Here is a 21,625-nt window from a genome sequence, read left to right on the forward strand (position 1 = left end):
GCCTTAGCTAACACCTCTTCTAATCCGGTACTAAAGGAGTACCGCCGGGAGCACATACCCATTGAGGGTCAGGTTGGGGCACTCCAGATCAATTGGCCAACTCCTTTTTCGGTCAGAATTATGGAGTCCCCTCCTTTCCAAAGGTTAGCTCCGACGATCGAGCCTTTCGATGGAACAACCGATCCAGATGATCATCTATCAGCCTATAAGCATCAGATTTGTCCAAGGGTGGACGATGCTACTTGGTGTAAAAATTTCCCAGCTACGTTGAAGGGAGTAGCTCAGAAATGGTTTAACAATTTGCCGCGTAACTAAGTGAACAATTTCACTGATCTCAGTATCCTATTCACCAGTCACTTTGTGGCTAACCGTCAAGAACAAAAAACAAGCATGCACTTGAGTAAGGTGGTTCAAGGTCCTAAAGAGGCCTTGAGAAGTTATGTGAAGAGATTTAATCTAGAGGCGTTGCAGATCCAGGATCTGAATGCTGGAGTGGCGTTTGACGCCTTCATCAGAGGTCTAAGACCTGGAAGCTTTAAGTTTAATTTGGTAAAGAAGAAAATCACCACATTGACAGAGGCTTTGAAGGAAGCTGAAGCATTCATTCATGTCACGGAGGTTTGTGCTGAGGCAAAACAGCCGGAGGTAAAGAAAGTTGAAGAGGCTGTTCAGCCAAAAAAGAATCCGCCCAAGAAAGCTGAAACTTGGGCAATGACTTTGTTGACCACCTCGTCCAACAGGAGTAGGCGGTCTGAGCCGGCAGCCTCAGTTGAGCCTATAAAGTTCAACAAAGATCAGTATTCCATTCTTATGGAAATTAAAGATCAGCATGAGCTGAAGGCGCCGGCTGAAATGAAGACGCCCTAACCGTAACAGAGATAAAAGCAAGTATTGTCATTTCCACAAAGATTGTGGTCATGAAACCAATGAGTGCAAGCATTTGAAGAGAGCATTAGAAGATCTGGCCCGAAAGGGAAAAATGAACAATTATCTCCCTTCGTCAGGAAGGAAATTTCAGAAAAGAGATAATCGTCAAGGAAGAAAGATGGATGGTGACAGCACAGATGATGATGTAGTAATGGTCATTTCAGGAGGATTCGCGGCCGGCGGTCCAACAAATCGCGGCCACAAGAACTATTTAAGGGAGCTAAGTCAGGTTATGCTCACCAACCAGGCTGAGTCCGATCCTTTTCCCAAAATAGTGGTCAGTGAGTTGGACCGAGGAAAGATAAGGACGCCGCATTGTGGAAATGAAGATTGCCAACCTCAGGGTTAGGCGAATTCTGATTGATACCGGAAGCTCTACTGATATAATCAGTGCTGATTGTTTATCTCGGTTGAAGTTTGATAAAAATGATTTGGTCCCTGTAAATCATCCTATAATTGGCTTCAGCGGAGGAATCATCCATCCTATGGGAACCGTCACCCTACCCGTCAGGGTTGGGGAAAAAGATGCTGCTCGGACGCTTTTTGTGAAACTCTTGGTAGTACGGGACTTGACTGCTTATAATGTCATTCTCGGACGACGTAACTTAAATCACATCAAGGCTGTTATTGTGACACATCTAATGCTGATGAAGTTCGAGTGTGATGGGGGGAAGATTGAATCTCTTTATGGAGATCAGCAAGCTGCTAGAGAATGCTATCTTACCACCCTCAAACCATCATCATGGAAAGAAAAGGCAGACCGTCTGAAGAGCAGGGAGGATGATTCGGCCGAGAAGGTGAAGGGTCAGATTATTGAGTTAAAGCAAGAAGTAGAGAAGGTGCAAGTGCTACCCTTTCCTGAGAGCAAACCGTCAATGCTTTTGCCCAGCAAGAAAAGAAAGTGTTTGGCTATTAATGAGGAAAAGGATTCAACTGAGGAGGTTATGGCTATAATGAGCCTGGGACTAGAACGTCCAGAGCCGGTAGAAATCTGTTTGCGACCAGATCGTCCAGAAAGGACATTGAAGATTGGGTCCGTCCTGAATTCGGAAATCAGGGACGCTTTGATCAAGCTGCTAAGAGAATTTGAAGATGTTTTCGCCTATACCGTAGAGGAAATGCCTGGGATAGATCCTAAGGTGGCGGTACATAAGCTAAACATTGAGCCAGGGCAGAAGCCCATCCGGCAAAAGAAGAGGCATCTTGGGCCGGCCAGGAATCAGGCCGTTGACCAAGAAGTTCAGAAGCTGCTCAAGTCTAAGTTTATCCGTGAAACTTATTATCCAAATTGGGTGGCCAATGTAGTAATGGTTCCCAAGCCTAATGGCACGTGGAGGATGTGTGTCGATTACACGGATTTAAACAAGGCTTGTCCTAAAGACAGCTTTCCCTTGCCCAAAATTGATCGGCTGGTTGATTCTACAGCAGGGCATGCACTGCTTAGTTTCATGGACGCCTACTCAGGTTTCCACCAGATTCCCATGTGGCCAGACGACCAGGATAAAACCTCCTTCATCACAGAGAAAGGGTTGTATGGCTGGCTCCGGATGCCCTTCGGCCTGAGAAATGCCCCGGCCACCTTTCAAAGGCTTATCAACTCTGTGTTTCAGCCACAGCTTGGGAGAAATATGGAAGCTTATATCGACGATATGATCGTCAAGAGTCGAGAAGAAAAGGATCATCTGGACGATTTAAGAGAAACTTTCCTCACTTTGAGGAAGTACAAGTTAAAGCTCAATCCGCAAAAATGCGTATTCGGCGTAGTAGCTGGGAAATTTCTGGGGTTTTTGGTCGATCAGCGAGGGATTAAGGCCAACCCTGATAAGATTCAAGCAATCATAGATATGACTTCGCCGTCTAAAGTCAAAGAAGTTCAGCGTCTGACAGGATGTCTGGCTGCTCTTGGACGGTTTCTTTCAAAATCAGGAGATAAATGTCATCACTTCTTTGCAACCATAAAAAAGAATGCAAAGTTTGAATGGACGGAGGAAGCAGAAAAAGCACTTCAGCAAGTTAAAGAGCATCTTCGGCAGTTGCCTAGGCTAATCAGCCCGGCCGAAGGAGAAAAATTGTATGTTTACCTAGCCGTGTCCCCATTCGCGGTAAGTGTTGTTCTCCTCGCTGAGAGAGATTCAGTACAAATACCCGTCTACTTTGTTAGCCATGTGCTAAAGGACGCAGAGGGCAGGTATTCATCCATTGAGAAGTTCGGCCTAGCTGTGTTAATGGCCAGCCGAAAATTGAGGCCTTATTTTCTTGCTCACAGTATACTTGTTTACACAGATCAGCCATTAAGACAAGTATTGCATAAGATGGACGCTTCCGGCAGAATGTTGAAATGGGCAGTTGAGCTCAATATGTTCGACTTGACGTTCGAGCCTCGAAAAGCAATCAAGGGGCAAGCTCTAGCGGACTTTATTGTAGAGCTTACCCGGCCTATGGTAGAAAACGTCCAAGACCCAACAGAGGGAAAGAGACATTGGACCCTAATGGTGGACGAATCATCCACTGCTAATGGATGTGGTGCCGGGATCATTTTCCAATCGCCAGAAGGGGACAAGTTTGAGTATGCAATGAAGTTCCAATTCCAGGCCTCAAATAATGAGGCAGAGTATGAAGCTCTCTTAACCGACATTAAAATGTGTAAAGCGGCTGGGGCCCTGGAGATTGAAGCTAAAACTGATTCTCTGTTGGTAGTCAGCCAAGTGAACGGGGACTTCAAATGCAAGGAGGCGTCCATGGGTAAGTATATGAACTTGATTAAGGAGGAGATCAAGTCTTTGGAACGATTCGTCCTAGATCAAGTACCTAGATCTGAAAACCATCAGGCTGATGCCCTCTCTAAGCTGGCCAGTTCGGCCGAAGGGGATGTCCCTAGAACAGTCTTCTGGGAGGTCAAGGCGGCCAAAAGCATTGATGCCGAGGAAGTTCTGATTCTCAGCCGAGAAGACAAGTGGATGAGTCCCATTATTGATTACAAGAAGACAGGTCGGTTACCTCTTGATCCTTTAGAAGCCAAGTATGTGAAGGCTAGGGACAAGTGGTTCGAGTTGTGGAATGAAACTCTATACAAAAAGTCCTTCAATTATGGCTCTGGAATGAAACGCTTTGCTTTACGCTAAGAAATGTGATAGTTGTCAAAAGCATGGCAATATCTATCAGAAGCCGTCCAATTACTTAACTCCAATCCTCTTTCCTCTTCCTTTTGCTAAATGGGGAATGGACATTCTTGGCCCTTTTCCTATTGCGGCCGACCAGAAGAAATTTATAGTAGTGGCCGTCGACTACTTTACAAAATGGGTGGAGGCTGAAGCACTGAGAGGCATAACCACCAATGACGTCAAAGGGTTCATCTGGAAGAACCTCATCACAAGGTTTGGTATGCCTCAGTCTATTGTCTTTTACAATGGACCGCAATTTGAAACACCCAAGCTTCGTCAATGTTTGGCCGATCAAGGGATCAAGGCTCACTTTGCTGCAGTGGCTCATCCACAAGCCAATGGACAGGTCGAAGCTTTTAACAAGATCTTGTCGGCCGGGATTAAAAAGAAGTTGGATAATGCAAAGGGGCTATGGGTGGAATAATTCCAGCCGACCTTGTTTAGGAGATGTCAATAAGGACAACAGCCAAGAACTCCACGGGAGAAACTCCATTCATGCTGGTATATGGCTCTGAGGCCGTCCTTCCTATAGAAATTGAAGAACCAACCCTGAGGGTGATGATGTACTCAGAAGATGCTAACTGGGTAGCTCTCCGGACGGCCCTGGATTTAGTCCGTGAAGTCAGGGGCAATGCACTGCTGAGAATGCAACTCTACAAGTTAAGGATGGCAAGGGAGTTTAACAAAAGAGTTGCAAGGCGTCCATTGAAGCTTGGAGACCTCGTCTTGAGGAAGATGGAAGCAGTCAGCCGAGCTAAGGAGCTAGGAAAGCTCACTCCTAATTGAGAAGGACCCTACAAAATAATAGAAGTAGTTGAGAATGGCACCTTTCGTCTGGAAGGCATGGACAGGCGTTCTATTCCTAGGACGTGGAATTCTGACACTTTGAAAAAATACTTTGTTTAGGGTATCTTGAGAAATTGTAATCTACTCTTAATGCATTACAATGAAAAAAAGTAGAAATGTATACATGTACCTTGACTATCCTTCAAGCAAAATTCATATAATACAGCTCTACTTCCCTATGACTCTCTGTTTGATTTATTTGCTTAAGTTATATACTATCATCCAAAGCTAACTAATACAACAGAGCAGCAAGTCAACACACCTTCTATTAGGAGATCGGCCAACATGTTATCATCCTAAATGGATAATGACATAAAATTGGCCGCTTGTTTACTTAAAGAGTTAAACATCTCCTAAACAAGGTCGGCTGGAATTAGGACGCCTTAGTAAAGGTATCCTACTTTCCGTCCAAAAGCCCAAAATTTAGAAATAACAACCTTAGTAAAGGAACAAGTTATTTCATAATTTAACAAAGATGGACGGGTTGCAATCACTGTTGAACCCTAGTTTTGATGATGACAAAGAAACAAAGATGCAAACTAAGTAGTGAACTAATGAGTTATTTAAGTGTATGATGTTTAAGGTATCAATGAAAGGAACTGGGAGAATACGAAGTCAATAAGAAGTCAAGAGAGGATTTCAAAGGCTAAGTAAAGAAGTTTCTATAGTTGATACTGGAGCAAGCATTGGATCAAGAAAATAAAGCTAGGCGTTTTATTTTCTAGTTCCAATGTAAAGGAACAAAGAAGAATGGTAAGGAACGTGGCAGTTATTTGAGAATGAGAGTTTGTTCCTTTCGTAAGGAACAAACAAGTGGCACTAAACGAATATGTTAAAGGAACTTGTTAATAAAAGGAACTAGACTTAGGCGTGCAAAGATAACGGTAATTATGAATTGAGTAAGTCATGCCTAAATTATAGGAAATTAGTTTATCTAATTCAATTTAAATGATAAATCAGTTTTAAAAAGAAAATCTGTTTAGAAAAGATTTTATTTTTCGGAAAAATAAGAAAATAAATATCCGGTTTTAAAAGATTTTTTTAAAAGATATTATTTTCTTAAAGATTAAAATTCATTTTAAAGATAAAAAGTGTTTTATAAAAACTGATTTTCGGATAAAGCTCAAGGAACTCCTATTACTTAGGAGTAATGGCTAAATATATCCACGTTCATTTATAGTTCATGGGATCATGGGACATGATGAAAACGTGTTCCTTAGGGGAAGGAACATCATGGGTTAATGGACTTAAACATGTAATCAGTTTAACTCCCACGTTCTTTATGATTACACTATAAATATGAAGTCTAGATAAGTTCCAAATGTGTCTGACTAAGTAATTAAGTGAGTTTAACTATTAAGTGTCAGTGCCTTCATTCTCTCATAATAGCCATTTGTTCTTTGCCTTCTTACTCTAATTCCACTAAGCTTATTTCGATCAATTGTATTTTGGTTTTTGGGGTAAGGGAACTTTGAGTGAAGTTCTGTAAGAGAGAGCTTTGAGTGAAGCTTGTATGTGTGAGAAAACTTCGAGTGAAGTTGAGAGGAACTCTGTTAAGGGAACAGTGGCTCAGGAACTTGAGTTTAGGAACTCAAGGTTGGCTCGAGTTAGAATTAGGTTGTAACAAAGTTGTTTGGCCTAATTAGTGAAAGTGTTGAGTTTAAAATCCCTAGTGGTCGAGGTTGTTTCTTCTTGTTGGGCCCAAGAAGTTTTTCCTCGTAAAAATCCCTTGTGTTCCTTTAGCTTGTTTATTCGTTTAAGTTTTAATTTCCGCAAAAAGTTACGTTTATTTCTACACCTACAATTCACCCCCCTCTTGTAGTGTTCCTAGGGAAATAACAATTGGTATCAGAGCTAGAACTCACGTAAGATAGGAAACCCTATTGAGAAAAAGATCCAAGGAACAATGAATACCACCGAGAAACTTGAAGAAGGTTATTCCACTCAAAGGCCTCCTATGTTCAATGGGAAGTACTACAACTATTGGAAGAACCGCATGGAGATATTCATCAAAGCTGAAAACTATCAGGTATGGAGAGTCATTGAAGTTGGTGATTTCGAAGTCACAACTACAAATGACAAAAATGAGGTAACTCTTAAACCCCTCTCTGATTATGACAAATCTGATTTTGAAAAAATGGAAGTAAATGCCATGGCTATTAAACTTTGCATTGTGGACTTGGACCCCATGAACATAATAGGATCATGGGATGCAAATCCGCAAAGCAAATATGGGATTTACTAGAAGTAACCCACGAAGGAACTAATGAAGTTAAAAGATCGAAAATTGATTTACTTATGAATCAATATGAACTGTTCTGCATGAAATCCAAAGAAAGCATCCGAGACATGTTTACTCGTTTTACTAACATTATTAATGAGTTGGCTTCTCTTGGAAAGTTTATTTCATCTGAGGAACAGGTTCGAAAGGTTCTTAGGAGTCTTCCTAAGGACAGATGGATGGCTAAAGTCACGCTCTTCAAGAAACAAAAGACTTCACTAAGTTCAACTTAGAACAGCTGGCAGGGTCACTTATGACTCATGAGCTTCACCTTGATACTGAATATGGTGAAAGCTCCAAATCAAAATCAATTGCTCTCAAAGCAGATGATGAAGATGATTCGGATCGAGAAGAAGAAGAAGCAGCCCTCATGGTTCGAAAATTTCGAAAGATGTACAGGAACATGAAGAATGGAAACTTCAAAGGTAAAACTAAGAAATTTTCTAACAAAGCTGCTTGTCATAAATGTGGGAGTACAGATCACTTCATCAAGGAATGTCCTCTTTGGGAAAATGACAAAACCAAAGAAAGGAACAAGGAACGCTTTGCTGAAAGGAACAAAGAATCAAAAGCACCTTTCTCTAAGGCAAATGTGCGCAAAGCTATGATAGCTGCTTGGGGAGATTCAGAGACGGAAGAAGAAGAGGAACAACAACTGAAGAAACAGCAAACCTTTGCCTCATGGCAAACACTGACGAAAAAGAAGATGAAGAAAAATTGAGGTAAGTCAACATGGCTTGAGTCAGAACTAGATGGTAAAACTAGGCTGAAATATATGATCTTCTTTATGATGCAATTCTTGAATGTAGAGATGAACGTGAAAAACGTAACAAACGGAACAAGCCTTAAAGGTTTGCAAGGAACACATAGAATGGCTTAAGAAAATGAGAACAGATGTTGAAACAAGATTCTTTGATTTATTTTGATAAAAACTTAAAATCAAAGAATGTTATGAAAGTTTGAAAAATGAAAATTATCTAATTAATTTAGAGATTTCACACTTGAAGGAATTTGTCCCTGTTCTGAGTTCCTTTGATATAAGATCAACCCCTTTGAAAGGATACAGATCTGAGATTGAAAAATGAATAAAGAGAAAATATTTTAAAGGAACAGATCTGTAATCTTAAAAAGGAACTGGTTGTCGCAAGGAACAGAGGCAAAATCATGAAAGTTCCTAAGTGGATTGAGAAACCACAGACCAAAGGAAGGAAGGTCTTGGTTTTGAAAACTACAAGAAAAGGAACAAGACAAAGAAATATGTTGATCTACCTAGTGATAATTTGTATGTATTGTGGCAAGGTAGGTCATTACATAAATCAATGTCAACTAAAATCTGAGATGATTGGGAAAAATGTGACAATAAGTAAGAAAAAATGGGTTGTCAAAACAAATCCTAGTCAAGAACAGGAACCCACGAAAGATGGGGTTCCTACAACTAACACCTAGTTGATTTTTGCAGGTTGGAGTGAGGGGGAACAACACATGGTATCTCGATAGTGGTTGTTCCAAGCACATGACAGGAGACAAAACAAGTTTCTCTCACTCACAACCTATGAAGGTGGAGTGTAACATTTGGTGATAATAAGAAAGGTAACATAGTTGCTATGGGTAAGGTGGTAAGTCACCACTTACACTCCATTGAAAATGTATTTTTAGTTGAAGGTCTAAAACATAATCTATTAAGCATTTCTCAATTCTGTGACAAAGGAAATACTGTAAAATTTGATAAAGAAAAATGCTTGATCATCAACATTAAAACTAAGAAGGTTATTTTGGAAGGAACAAGGAAAGGGAACACATACATTGTGGATCTAGACCTTGTTCCTCAAATCAATTTAACTTGTCTTAGTGTTATTGAAGATGATTCACTTCTTGGCACAAGCGTCTAGGACTTGCTTTTCATTACTTGAGAAACTTAGATCAAAAGATCTTGTTTTAGGATTACCATCCATAAAATTTCATATTGATCAAGTTTGTGATGCATGTGCACGAGGTAAGCAAGTAAGATCCTCTTTCAAATCTAAAACGATTGTAAGTACCACTAAACCATTAGATTAATTCATATGGACTTATGTGGACCCATGAGAATTCAAAGCAGAAGTGGAAAGAGGTATGTACTTGTGATTGTAGATGACTACTCTAGGTACACTTGGGTTATTTTTCTCACTTAGTAAAGATGAAACTTATGATGAGTTCCTTGTCTTTGCTAAAAGAGTTAAAACTAAGTGGACATAAAATAATGCACATTAGATCAGATCATGGCAAGGAATTCGAAAATTATAAATTTGATGACTTAAGCAGAGATAATGGCCTAGATCATAATTTTTCTGCCCCTAGAACACCACAACAAAATGGTGTTGTAGAAAGGAAAAATAGAACTTTGGAGGAAATGTCTAGAACCATGTTAATTGCTAGTGAACTTCCAAGGAACTTTTGGGCTGAAGCTGTTAATACTGCTTGTCACATAATTAATCGTGCCATGATGAGACCTATCATTAATAAAACTCCTTATGAACTTTATTTGGAAAGAAACCAAATATCACCTATTTTAGAACATTTGGTGCAAATGTTATGTGCATAATAATGGAAAAGATAATCTTGGAAAATTTGATGCAAGGAGTGATGAAGCAAATTTTTAGGATACTCTCACATAGTAAAGCTTATAGAGTATATAACAAAGAACTATGTGTGTTGAAGAAAGCATTCATGTAATCTTTGATGAATCTGACAAAATAATCCAAGCATACAGGTTGATGACTATGATATGGTGGTACAACCAAGTACAAGGAAGCAGATTCACAAGAAGAAGAAGAAGTGAAAGAGGAAAGGAACGAGGAATTAAAATAATGACATCAATGATGTTCCTGTTCTCACAAGGAGGAAAGATGTTCCTGTTCCTCAAATGAAGGAACTGAGTCCACCGAGGCTAACAGAGGAACAACTGACAGAGTTCCTCATCTACTCAAGGAACTCATGAGGAACAACATGTTCCTATAAGAGAGTTTCAACCAAAACCTTGGAGAATTACAAAAGTCACATCCTGGGAACTCATAATCAGCGACATATCCAAAGGTACGCAAACTAGATCTCAGTTAAGGAACTTTTGTGCATTTCATGCGTTCCTATCAATGATGGAACCAAGAAATCATGAAGAAGCCTTAACTGACTCTGATTGGATTACTGCAATGCAAGCTGAATTAAATGAGTTTGAAAGAAACAAGGTATGGCATCTAGTTCCTCATCTAAACAACAAAAAGTAATTGGCTTAAAATGGGTGTTTAGAAACAAACTAGATGAATATGGAACCATTGTAAGAAACAAAGCTAGACTTGTAGTAAAAGGTTATAATCAACAAGAAGGAATGATTATGAAGAAACCTTTGCTCCTGTAGCTAGATTAGAAGCCATTAGAATTTAATTGCATTTGCTGCTTACATGGGATTTAAATATATCAAATGGATGTTAAGTGTGCATTTTTAAATGGCTATCTAAACGAAGATGTATATGTTGAACAACCCCCTGGTTTTGAAAATAATAATCTCCCAAATCATGTCTACAAGCTTGATAAAGCTCTTTATGGGTTAAAACAAGCACCTAGATCATGGTATGAGAGATTATCAAAGTTCCTTTTAGAAAACAATTTTAAAAGAGGAAAGGTTGATAAAACCTTGTTCCTAAAATCTAAAGGAACTGATTTTGCTTGTTCAAATATATGTTGATGACATCATATTCGGAGCTACTAATGAAACATTGTGCAAAGAATTCTCAAGTCTCATGAGAATGAATTTGAAATGAGTATGATGGGTGAGTTAAATTTCTTTCTTGGACTACAAATCAAACAAACTGAAAAGGATAATTGTTCACCAACAAAAATACATAAAGGAACTATTAAAGAAATATGGCCTCGAAAATTCAAAGATAAATCACACTCCTATGGGAACTTCAACTAGATTAGATGAAGACTCCATAGGAACAAGTGTTGATCAAACAAAATATAGAGGAATGATTGGTTCACTTTTGTATCTAACTGCTAGTCGTCCAGACATAGCTTTCAGTGTTGGTTTGTGTGCTAGATTTCAAGCAAATCCAAAGGAGTCTCACCTCACTGCTGTAAGAGAATTCTTAGATATCTTAAAGGAACAGATGATCTTGGACTCTACTATCCAAGAAGTGATACATTCGAACTAAAAGGATATGCAGATGCAGATTATGCTGGAGATCTTGTAAATAGGAAAAGCACCTCAGGTATGGCACAATTCCTTGGTCATAGTTTAGTTTCTTGGAGTACCAAGAAACAAAACACAGTTGCTTTATCCACTGCTGAAGCAGAATATGTAGCAGCTGCTGCATGTTGCTCTCAAATGCTTTGGATAAAACAACAACTTAGTGACTATGGAATAAACTTTGAATGTGTTCCTATTTATTGTGACAATACAAGTGCTATAGTATTATCTAAAGATCCAGTGCATCATTCTAGAGTAAAGCATATACATATCAGACATCACTTTTTAAGAGAAAATGTTGAAAAAGGTTTGATTAAACTTGTTTTGTCAAACTAGATATCAGATTGCTGATATCTAACTAAGCCTTTGCAAAGAGATAGATATGAAAAATTAAGGCTTGAGTTAGGGTTAATAAAAATTAAGTGATTGTTCCTATGTCATTCCCCCATGTTTGAATCAATTTGAGTGACTTTGTGTGCTAAAAATAATTGTGTTTAATTGCCTAAGACCATTGCAAATTGGAATGTTCAAACATAAACATGAATTCAAAGAAATTAAACAACTCACAAATGTCACATAATACTCCCCTTACTGTTCCTAAGGTAAGAAACATGCATGATATGAAGGACATTGATAGTAGCATTAGTTGTTCCTATAGCACAAGTTCCTTAGCATTTATTTTCTTTCAAAAATTAAAATTCATAAAAATCCGAAAAATCCGAAAAATCCCAAAATAAAGGGAACAGTTTAATTAAATCTTGTTCTTATTTATCATCTTTTCGTTTTCTTTTTATTTTTATTTGCTTTATTTTTTCCCGCGTGTCAAATACTATTACATGCAAAACTCCTCTTAATTCACCATTATAGAAACCGTGTTCCTCCAACTCTTCATCTTCACCATAGCCGAAATATCACACCTTGATACTCCATAAAAACCTCCAAACTTCTCAAATCATGGCAAAAACTTCAAGAAACTCCCCTTTCCAACATAAAAACTACCAACACTTCAAAAATGGAAAATACTCCTTCTCCAACCGAAACCCTTGAAAACGACCAAATTCAAGAACCCCATAAAAACAACAATTAGAATCTCCAAGAAGGAAGATGCGTAGAAGAATAATTGGGAAGTGATGAAGAAGAAACCCGGAACAAACACAGGGGGAAGAAGAAGAAATCACGCCTTTCCTTCCAAAGGAACTGTTTCTCATTCCAAGAAACGGGTCGAAAGAAGCGAATCTAGGTATGTATTGGGTTTTTGTGTAGATTTAGAATGGCCAATAAAGCGAATTTCATGAATTAACTTCCATTCTAAAGGAACAGGGATGGAATTCTTGTTTAATTCGCCTTTAACAACGCACTTGTTCCTTTAGCTATGGATGAATTTTGTGCAAATTTTACTAACACTAATGTCTTTGCACAACTGAGGTTAGAGGAAAGAAAATTAAGTTTAATCAAGCCACATTGGGCAAAGTTTGGGAAGTTCCTTGCAAAGGAACTGATTTGTACTTTAAACGGAAAGGAACTCTCTTTTCCGAATTTTCCTCAGGACAAAATTGTAGAATATTTTGGAGGAACTGCTGGTCAAAACAAACTAAACCATAACCTACTCTCTCCCCTTCACAAAGTACTATTCAACTTGGTATGGAGAGCACTCATTCCTCGTACTGAAAAGAGGAATGAAGTGGGTCTCTTAGATATGTGTTATATGTTTTGCTTAGACCACCACATTCAAATCAACTTCCCTTCTCTCTTTATCCAACATCTTACTCACTATATTGACAATAATTGTGTGATTGGGTATGGTGCTTTGATAACTTCTCTACTTCATCACTTTGAAGTAAGACTCACTGGTTGGACTACATTAGGAGTAAAACAAGGGAACATATTGAATGAGAAGACTCTAAATGGACTTGGTCTTTCTGTCCAAGAAGGAGTACTCATTCAAGGGAGAATAGCTCCAAGTTCCTCAAGTAAAAGAAAATTGCCTAAGGTTGACATAGAGGAAGAAGATAATGATGTTATCTTGGAGGAACCTGTTCCTAAGCCGGAGGAACCGAAACCAAAGAGGCGCAAACACATTGCTACCAAGCCTAGATTTCCTGTTCCTCAGAGGGTGAGGAAGAGCAATCGTTTAAAGATTGCTCCTACTGTTTCTGTTCCTTCCAACAAGGACTCTCCTTTAGTCCTTTCGGATGCTGAGGAACAAAAACCCTCCACTCTCAACTCCATTTCTCCCTCATCCTTCTCTGTTCCTTCCAGCTTTGAGCAGATGAAGGATGAAATAAAAGGACCTAACCCTTTTGCTTCCACCTCCACAACTCTTCCACCAACACCACCATTTCTCCCTCCAATTTACAATCCTTCTTCTTCTGCTTCCATTCCGGAACAGATGACCTTCCATTCAACCCCCTCCAGTTCCTTCACAAAATCACCTTCTGCCTCAGGTTCCAAGGGTAAGGAACAAGAATCTCCGGATGATGGTAGCTGGGTAAATGATGTTTGTCTTCCTGCTCAACACATGATCAAATTTTATAATCACCTTCACTGGACTTTGGATGCTAAAACTGATAAAATGATGAGTCTTATGAAGATCCTAAGTGATACGATGATTGCGCAACAAAAGAAGATGGACTCTATGTCCCTCGCTATGGAGGAGTTGAAGGAACAAGTTGGACTCAACCATGGGGTGGTGATGAAGAAGCTAGAGGATGTGGTTAAGAAGGTTGTAGAGGAACACCTCTCCCTTCTTTCTTAGTTTTTTTTTTTTGTTGTTGTTCCTGTTTCCTTTTCAAGGAACATGACTTTTGTTTAACCTTTTTTTTTTTTTTTCTTTGTTTGTTGTTATGGAACAAGTGCTATATATAAACAATGATTTTTGCTATTATGTCTGGTTTTCCGAATGTTTATGCATAATTTCTTCCTTGGAATGGCTAGTATTATGTGATTGATGTTTGAGCAAGTTTACTCTTCTAAATCTAACTTAACCAATAATGGTGCTCGCTTATGGTCTTAAGGTGTTAAATCAATTCATCAATTCATGCAGAGTCTATTCTTTTTGAGGATGACAAAGGGGGAAAGAATTTAAGGAACAAACTATACATACACTAATCTAAAAATAAAAATATTAATAATAAAAAATTAAATAGATAAGGTAAATGAAAAATCAAAATTCAGTTACTTACATAATTGTGTTTTATTTTTCATTTTCTAAGGTGAATGAAATGGTAAATGAAAAATCAAAATTCAGTTACTTACATAATTGTGTTTTATTTTTCATTTTCTTCTTTATTACTTTATCATTTTCATTCACTTATATTATTTGTTATTGCCTTAGTTTGTACCTTTGTTGTCATCATCAAAAAGGGGGAAATTGTTGAACCCTAGTTTTGATGATGACAAAGAAACAAAGATGCAAACTAAGTAGTGAACTAATGAGTTATTTAAGTGTATGATGTTTAAGGTATCAATGAAAGGAACTGGGAGAATACGAAGTCAAAGGAAGAAGTCAAGAGAGGATTTCAAAGGCTAAGTAAAGAAGTTTCTATAAGTTGATACTGGAGCAAGCATTGGATCAAGAAGAATAAAGCTAGGCGTTTTATTTTCTAGTTCCATGTAAAGGAACAAAGTAAGAATGGTAAGGAACAGTGGAGTTTTATTTGAGAATGAGAGTTTGTTCCTTTCTAAGGAACAAACTAAGTGGCACTAAACGAATCTGTTAAAGGAACTTGGTTTATAAAAGGAACTAGACTTAGGCGTGCAAAAGTATAACGGTACAATTATGCAATTGAGTAAGTCATGCCTAAATTATAGGAAATTAGTTTTATCTAATTTCAAATCAGTTTAAATGATAAAATCAGTTTTAAAAAGAAAATCTGTTTAAAGAAAAGATTTGTTTTTTGGAAAATATATAGAAAATAATTATTCGGTTTTATAAAGAATTTGTTTAAAAGATATTATTTTCTTAAAGATTAAAAATTCAGTTTATAATATAAAAAGTGTTTTTTATAACTAACTGATTTTCGGATAAAGCTCAAGGAACTCCTATTACTTAGGAGTTGTGGCTAAAATATATCCACGTTCATATTGAGATCATGGGATCATGGGACATGATGAGAAACGTGTTCCTTAGGGGAAGGAACATCATGGGTTAATGGACTTAACATGTAATCGAGTTTTACTCCCACGTTCTTTGTGATTATCACTATAAATATTGAAGTCTAAATGAGTTCCAAAGTGTGTCTGACTAAGTAATTAAGTGAGTTTAACTAATTAAGTGTCAGTGCCTTCATTCTCTCATAATAGCCATTTGTTCTTTGCTTTCTTACTCTAATTCCACTAAGCTTATTTCGATCAATTGTATTTTGGTTTTTGGGGTAAGGGAACTTTGAGTGAAGTTCTGTAAGAGAGAGGCTTTGAGTGAAGCTTGTATGAGTGAGAAAACTTCGAGTGAAGTTGAGAGGAACTATTGTTAAGGGAACAGTGGCTCAGGAACTTGAGTTTAGGAACTCAAGGTGTGGCTCGAGTTAGAATTAGGTTGTAACAAAGTTGTTTGGCCTAATTAGTGAAAGAGTTGAGTTTAAAATCCCTAGTGGTCGAGGTTGTTTCTTCTTGTTGGGCCCAAGAAGTTTTTCCTCGTAAAAATCCCTTGTGTTCCTCTAGCTTGTTTATTCGTTTAAGTTTTAATTTCCGCAAAAAGTTACGTTTATTTCTACACTTACAATTCACCCCCCTCTTGTAGTGTTCCTAGGGAAATAACAATCACCTTCATAAAAACGTCCAAGTTATTTAGAAAATTATGGTCTTTCTCCTTCTTGAACAAAGGAAGGTTATCAAAACCTCCTCGTCCAAGAAGGGGGGCATATAGGGACATAATTTATTAAAAATAACTAAGTCTTTGTCCAATGACGAATGATTGTCAAGGTTCAGGCCGAACAAGTTATTAACTTAGCATTTTTTAAGATCACAAGTTCTTGCTTAGGCATCTGGCAAACGTCCTGACCTACTCGTCCAAAAAGAGCTATTGGTTCAGACAAAGTAGATAATGACGAATTGCTTTCATACTTGAGCAAATTGCTTTCATACTTGAGCATTAATGTTTAGGGAACTGATAGATGTAATGTCTTGATACACTCGGCCGAAAGAGCTATTGATCAGGCGAAGTCTTTTAAGACGAATTGCCCTTGTACTTAAGCATAAATGTTCGATAAAAAAAAACAAGGCGTCCATTGCATGAAAGAGTAAAGCATTGGAAATGAAGAAAGAAAATATTTATAGATGAAAGGAGATATTACAAGCTAATCTAAAAATTACAAAGCTAAACTAGAAAGCTATAAGTACAAAAAGGCCTGCGGCCGAGAGAGGGGAATGGGGAAAGCTAGGCCTCTGGAGGAATGTTGTTCTCTTCATCTTGGGCTTCAGCTTTGTCCTCTTCCTCGTCTTCCGACGATTCCTGGAAGACGGGGGGTTCCTCCCCTTTAATGTTAGCCTTGTGCAGGCTCTCCTGAAATTCTAGCCGACAAATATACCTGGGGACGTCGTCCTCCTCGGCTAGCATTTCAAAGCCTTGCACAACCCAAGCCTTCGAAGTATTGATTACTTCGTTCATAGCCTCCTTGGCCGCCTCCTCGGTGGCCGAAAGTTCCAATTTCAGCATGTGGCCCTTCCCTCGGAGATAGCGGTTTTCTCTCCTGAGTTCCGCCGCGGCCACCAAGGCCACATCCCTTTCCTGCCGGATAGCATCTTTCTCGTCCAGACGACTGGTCAGCCGGAGGAGATAATTCTTGATTTGGAGCTCCATCTCAGCCGACCGTTTTTGACTGCTGGTGCAGCAACTCCTGCTCGGCCATGGAGTACTGGGCATGGTCGGCAGCCTTAGTAACATCAGCGACAAGCTTTTTGTTCTCTTTCCTTAGCTGCCGTGCCCAATCTTCGGCCATAAAACTGCGAGCAAAGAGCTGTCAAAGGAAAAACGGGAAGTGTTAGGACGGATGCAAAATTGAAGTATAAAATTTCAAGGCGTCTAAAGAAAAGTTACCTCTGCAGCCAGTTGAGACATGCAGCCGACATGCCCTGATGAGGCTCCCCTCAAACCCTTAGTGTATGTTTCAGGGAAGCATTTGAAAAGCTCCAGCTTGAGCTTCTCTCTGTCCGCCGAGCTCATCTTCGAAAAAGCGGCCGAAGACTCGTCGTCAGAAAGAGTTGGAGAGCCGGCCGGAGCTTCATCAGCTTTGCCCTTTCCCTTATCTGAAAGAGGTGACTCGTCAGTATTTCTGACGGGTATAACGACAGTCTGACGGTTGGAGGGACTCATTGGCCGCCCGCCAACCCGAAGGGTTCTAACGACATTTGAGTAGTAAGACTCACCAAAAGAACGGGAGGCCGTCCTATATGCCTCCGGCATCTGGCCTACCAGTTTGGCCACCGGACCTGAAAAGGCTGACCCGTCCACAGCCGCATCCAAGTCAATAACCGTGTCCGGCTGATCGGTGGCAGGAGCGCCGGAAGGACCGGTGTAGGTCACCATGGCAAGATCGTCAGCCACGGGAAGCTCTTCCTTGGCCGGAATCTCGATCTCGACCTTGGGAATTGGCCGAGATGTTTTCTTTTTTTTGGTAGTGAACCCCTTTGCCTTTTTAGGAGGAGGGGTATCACTTGTATTGGCCGCTCTCTTCTTAGCGGCCGGCTTCTCCGCCAACGCTTTAGACGTTGGGGCATTTTTATGAAAAAAGCAAAAGTTAAAGAATCAGAAGAAGCAAGAGCACGTCCAATTGAAACTTCAAGACTCTTTCCTCTCCAGAGAAGGAGCTCGTCCTAAAGTTATCCCAGGACGATCTGCTCTTCGATAGAGCAAGGCGTCCAGAATAAAGTTGGGACGATATGCTCTTCGAGGAAGCAAGGCGTCCAGAATAAAGTTGGGACGATCTGCTCTTCGAGGAAGTAAGGCGTCCAGAATAAAGTTAGGACGATCTGCTCTTCGAGGAAGCAAGGCGTCCAGATTAACGTAAGGACGACCTGCTCCACGGAGAACTAGTTCGTCCAGAAGTTAGCCAAGGACGTTCTGCTTTTAGACGAAGGAAAACGTCCAGAAAAATCTAGGACGCTTTGCTCCATAAAGAATGAACTTGTCCCGAGTCAGCCCCGGACGTTTCAAAAAAAAAAAAAAAAAAAATTGAAAGAATATATAGTTACCAGAGTATCCGTCCTCTTTTCAGCTCCAGTTTTGCTGAATTCTTTCCAAAGAGAGTCTGCTAACTTGGACGAACTCATGTCTCCTCTCCAAGACTTTCTGAGTTTAGCCTTGGCTGAGTCTGCATAAGAGGAGAAAGCATGGTTAAGATTTTAAGCATAGGACGAAGGCATTTACTTAGAGATTATTGCAGGGTATACCTCTATCCTCGGCCCGCCGCAAACCGGCAGTGACCAGGAAGTCGTCATTGTAAACCATCTCCTTGAAAGGGATCCAGTTGGACGGACCTTTGAAGGAGATGTCGTTGATGGAATACTCCGAAACCCTAAAGTATTCCACCAACTCTTCAGCCGAGCTGTTCTCCAGCTCCAGAAAGGACGCTGATCATCCAGCGTTGGTAGCAGCCCGGCTAGTATAGCGATAACGTCTAGCTACCGCTTCGTTAGGAGCTTGGACGAACAAGAACTCGGCTTTCCAACCATGCATCTTGGACGTTTTGTCCCAAGATGTCATAAAGCCTTGACGGTTGCAGATGCTGAACCAGGCCCCGTCCATGGTCTTAGGAACCTTACAGACGTAATGAATTTGAGAGAAGGCGGCCATAGATGGATCAACGCCCTTAAATTCACAGATGGCCAAGAAAGTCAAAATGTTTTGCCAAGAGTTTGGGGCAAGTTGGTTAAGGCCAATGTTGTAATAGTAAAGAAGGCGGCTGATGAAAGGGTGCAAAGGAAAGCGCAGTCCGGCATCTAAAGCCAGACGATAAACAGTGAAATGGCCAGCAGGAGCACTAAGTATAGTGTCCTCCCGGCCAGGAAAAACAAACCGATACCCCGGCATGGGTATGGCTGAAGAAAGGTGGTCAAGGTGAGGTCCTACTCGTCCTAGCCAGTTGCTTTCGGCCAAAATATACCTAGGGTCAGACAAGGGCCTAGACGCCGCCTTATTTCAGAAGAAGTGGTGGACGGCTCTGAATCACTAGCCGGATTAGAAGAAGTTTCGGCCTCATTTGACTCATTTGAGGCCGCCCTGGTATTGGACGGGTTGGGCTCTGGAGAGCCCCGCACTTCAGCTTCCTCCTGGACGAATTCAGGGGATGGATTTGGGTTTACATGACGAGCAGTCTGGACTTCTCGCTCTCCATCAGCGGGAATCCGTCTAGTCGATGCCTCCTTTTCCGAGCTGGAGGCCGGCATGTTGACCCCTCGTCTGATACGAGCCGTTTGCTTGACGCGCGCCAGATTACCCTGCACAGGTAAAGACTGGGTCGTCTGACTTTGCAGTCCATGACTAAAGATAAAAAATGCATGTCCGGCCGAGATAGGTCCAACTCTAGAAGATGCCGAAGAAGACAGTCCCTCTGTTCTAGGGTTAGTACCGACCCCAAAGCGGTCGGGAGTGTTCGATGAAGAGGATGAGTCCATTTTCGTAAAATATGCTTGAAAACACAAGAAATAAATGAGAAAATACCTGTAGAATTGGACGAGTGTCAAAGACGAATGAAGCTCGAATGCGAGAACTCGGACGGAAGTTGCTTCTCTCTCTAAAAGCACAGTAAAAAATTGCAGAGTCTCTCTCTCTAGAAAATTTCTCAGCGGTGTTAAAATGATTTCAGAAGCGACAAAGTCCTGTATTTATAGAGGGGTGAAAGTGACCCCCTCATCCGGTAAAAAGTAATCGTTGCCATGAAAAGTTGACCTGTGGAGACCGACAAAGTATCGCCTCTTTTTTCAAAAGAAAAGGGCAGTTCCAAGTCCGTTAAAAGAAGAAGATCAACCTTCTTGGTGCCTAAAAAGTAACTTCCTCTTTTAAGGGGCAAATGTTGTAGCCCAAAAATTAAGGGCTACCAAGATGACACATGGCCTCATCAGAGCCCTACACGTGGCGCATGCTCAAGGAGGTAGAATTACACTGGGTCAGAAGGTTAAATGGCTAAAAGTACATTTCCCTGGAAAAGGTGTACTGAAGCCCCTTTTATGGCCCAAAAGTTGTACTTAGGCCCAGCTAAGGCAACCTACATCTCTGCATAAAAGTGAGGTGTATTAGCCAATTAGTACCTGCCACGTGTCACCATTTTACTGCTTAGCCAATCAGATGCTCCCAAATTAGGGTGACATCAAGGTATAACAGTCATTTCAAACAGTATATATAGTCCTTGAAATTAGGGGAAAGGTACGTTTTTTTCAGAGCATAGTACTGTTATTCTGCCATAAATTCTCTCTCTCTCTACTTTCTCTCTCTAAAAGTTCCTTCATATCCCTGATATTTGACTTAAGCATCGGAGGGGGAAATACCACCCAAACCTCCAGGGTGGGTCCCTTTTTGCAGGTTGCTGATCGGAGTTCAGAATCGGGATTCGAGCCCAATCATTGTTGCACATGTCTCCAAATTAAGAACCTGAAGTTGGGAGTTGTTGTATTAGTTTACTAGTTTCATACTACGTAACATTAGGCTCTTGCATAAATTGAGGCAAAATGTTAATTGAGTAAATCAGGGTGAGTCACACCAAGGTATATCAAGCAACCCACAAGTCTCTTGTACTTCTCTCCGTCTTCTGGTAGTCAGCCACAAGCTAATGTTGTAACATCCCGAAATTACTCTATTTAAAATAAATAATAGCTAAATAATATTTGAATAATTTAGGAGTATCACCGCCTCATCGCTATCACGCTCTCAACAACTAACTAGTAACTAACAAAATAACTTGCATCAGAAGACTTTAATCAAAATAATAATACTTCTTTATTATTATAAATAAATATTGTCTTAAACTTAAAAATAAACAAAACATCCTATAATGGGGGAAGATCCCCTCTCTAGTATGCACTCATGCACATCCAAAGTTCACCTGCAAAACTGCTTACCAAATGGTAAACATGACAAGGCTAAGTAGGAAAAAGAAAATATGAGTCATTATTAGACTGAGTACGAAACATACAAGCGATAAGTAACACATTTGGTAGTTTGTAACAATTTACATTTTGAAAACCCCGTCAGTAATA

The sequence above is a fragment of the Beta vulgaris genome, chromosome 6 (genome assembly GCF_026745355.1).
Source record: "Beta vulgaris subsp. vulgaris cultivar EL10 chromosome 6, EL10.2, whole genome shotgun sequence".
Taxonomy (NCBI): Eukaryota; Viridiplantae; Streptophyta; class Magnoliopsida; order Caryophyllales; family Amaranthaceae; genus Beta; species Beta vulgaris.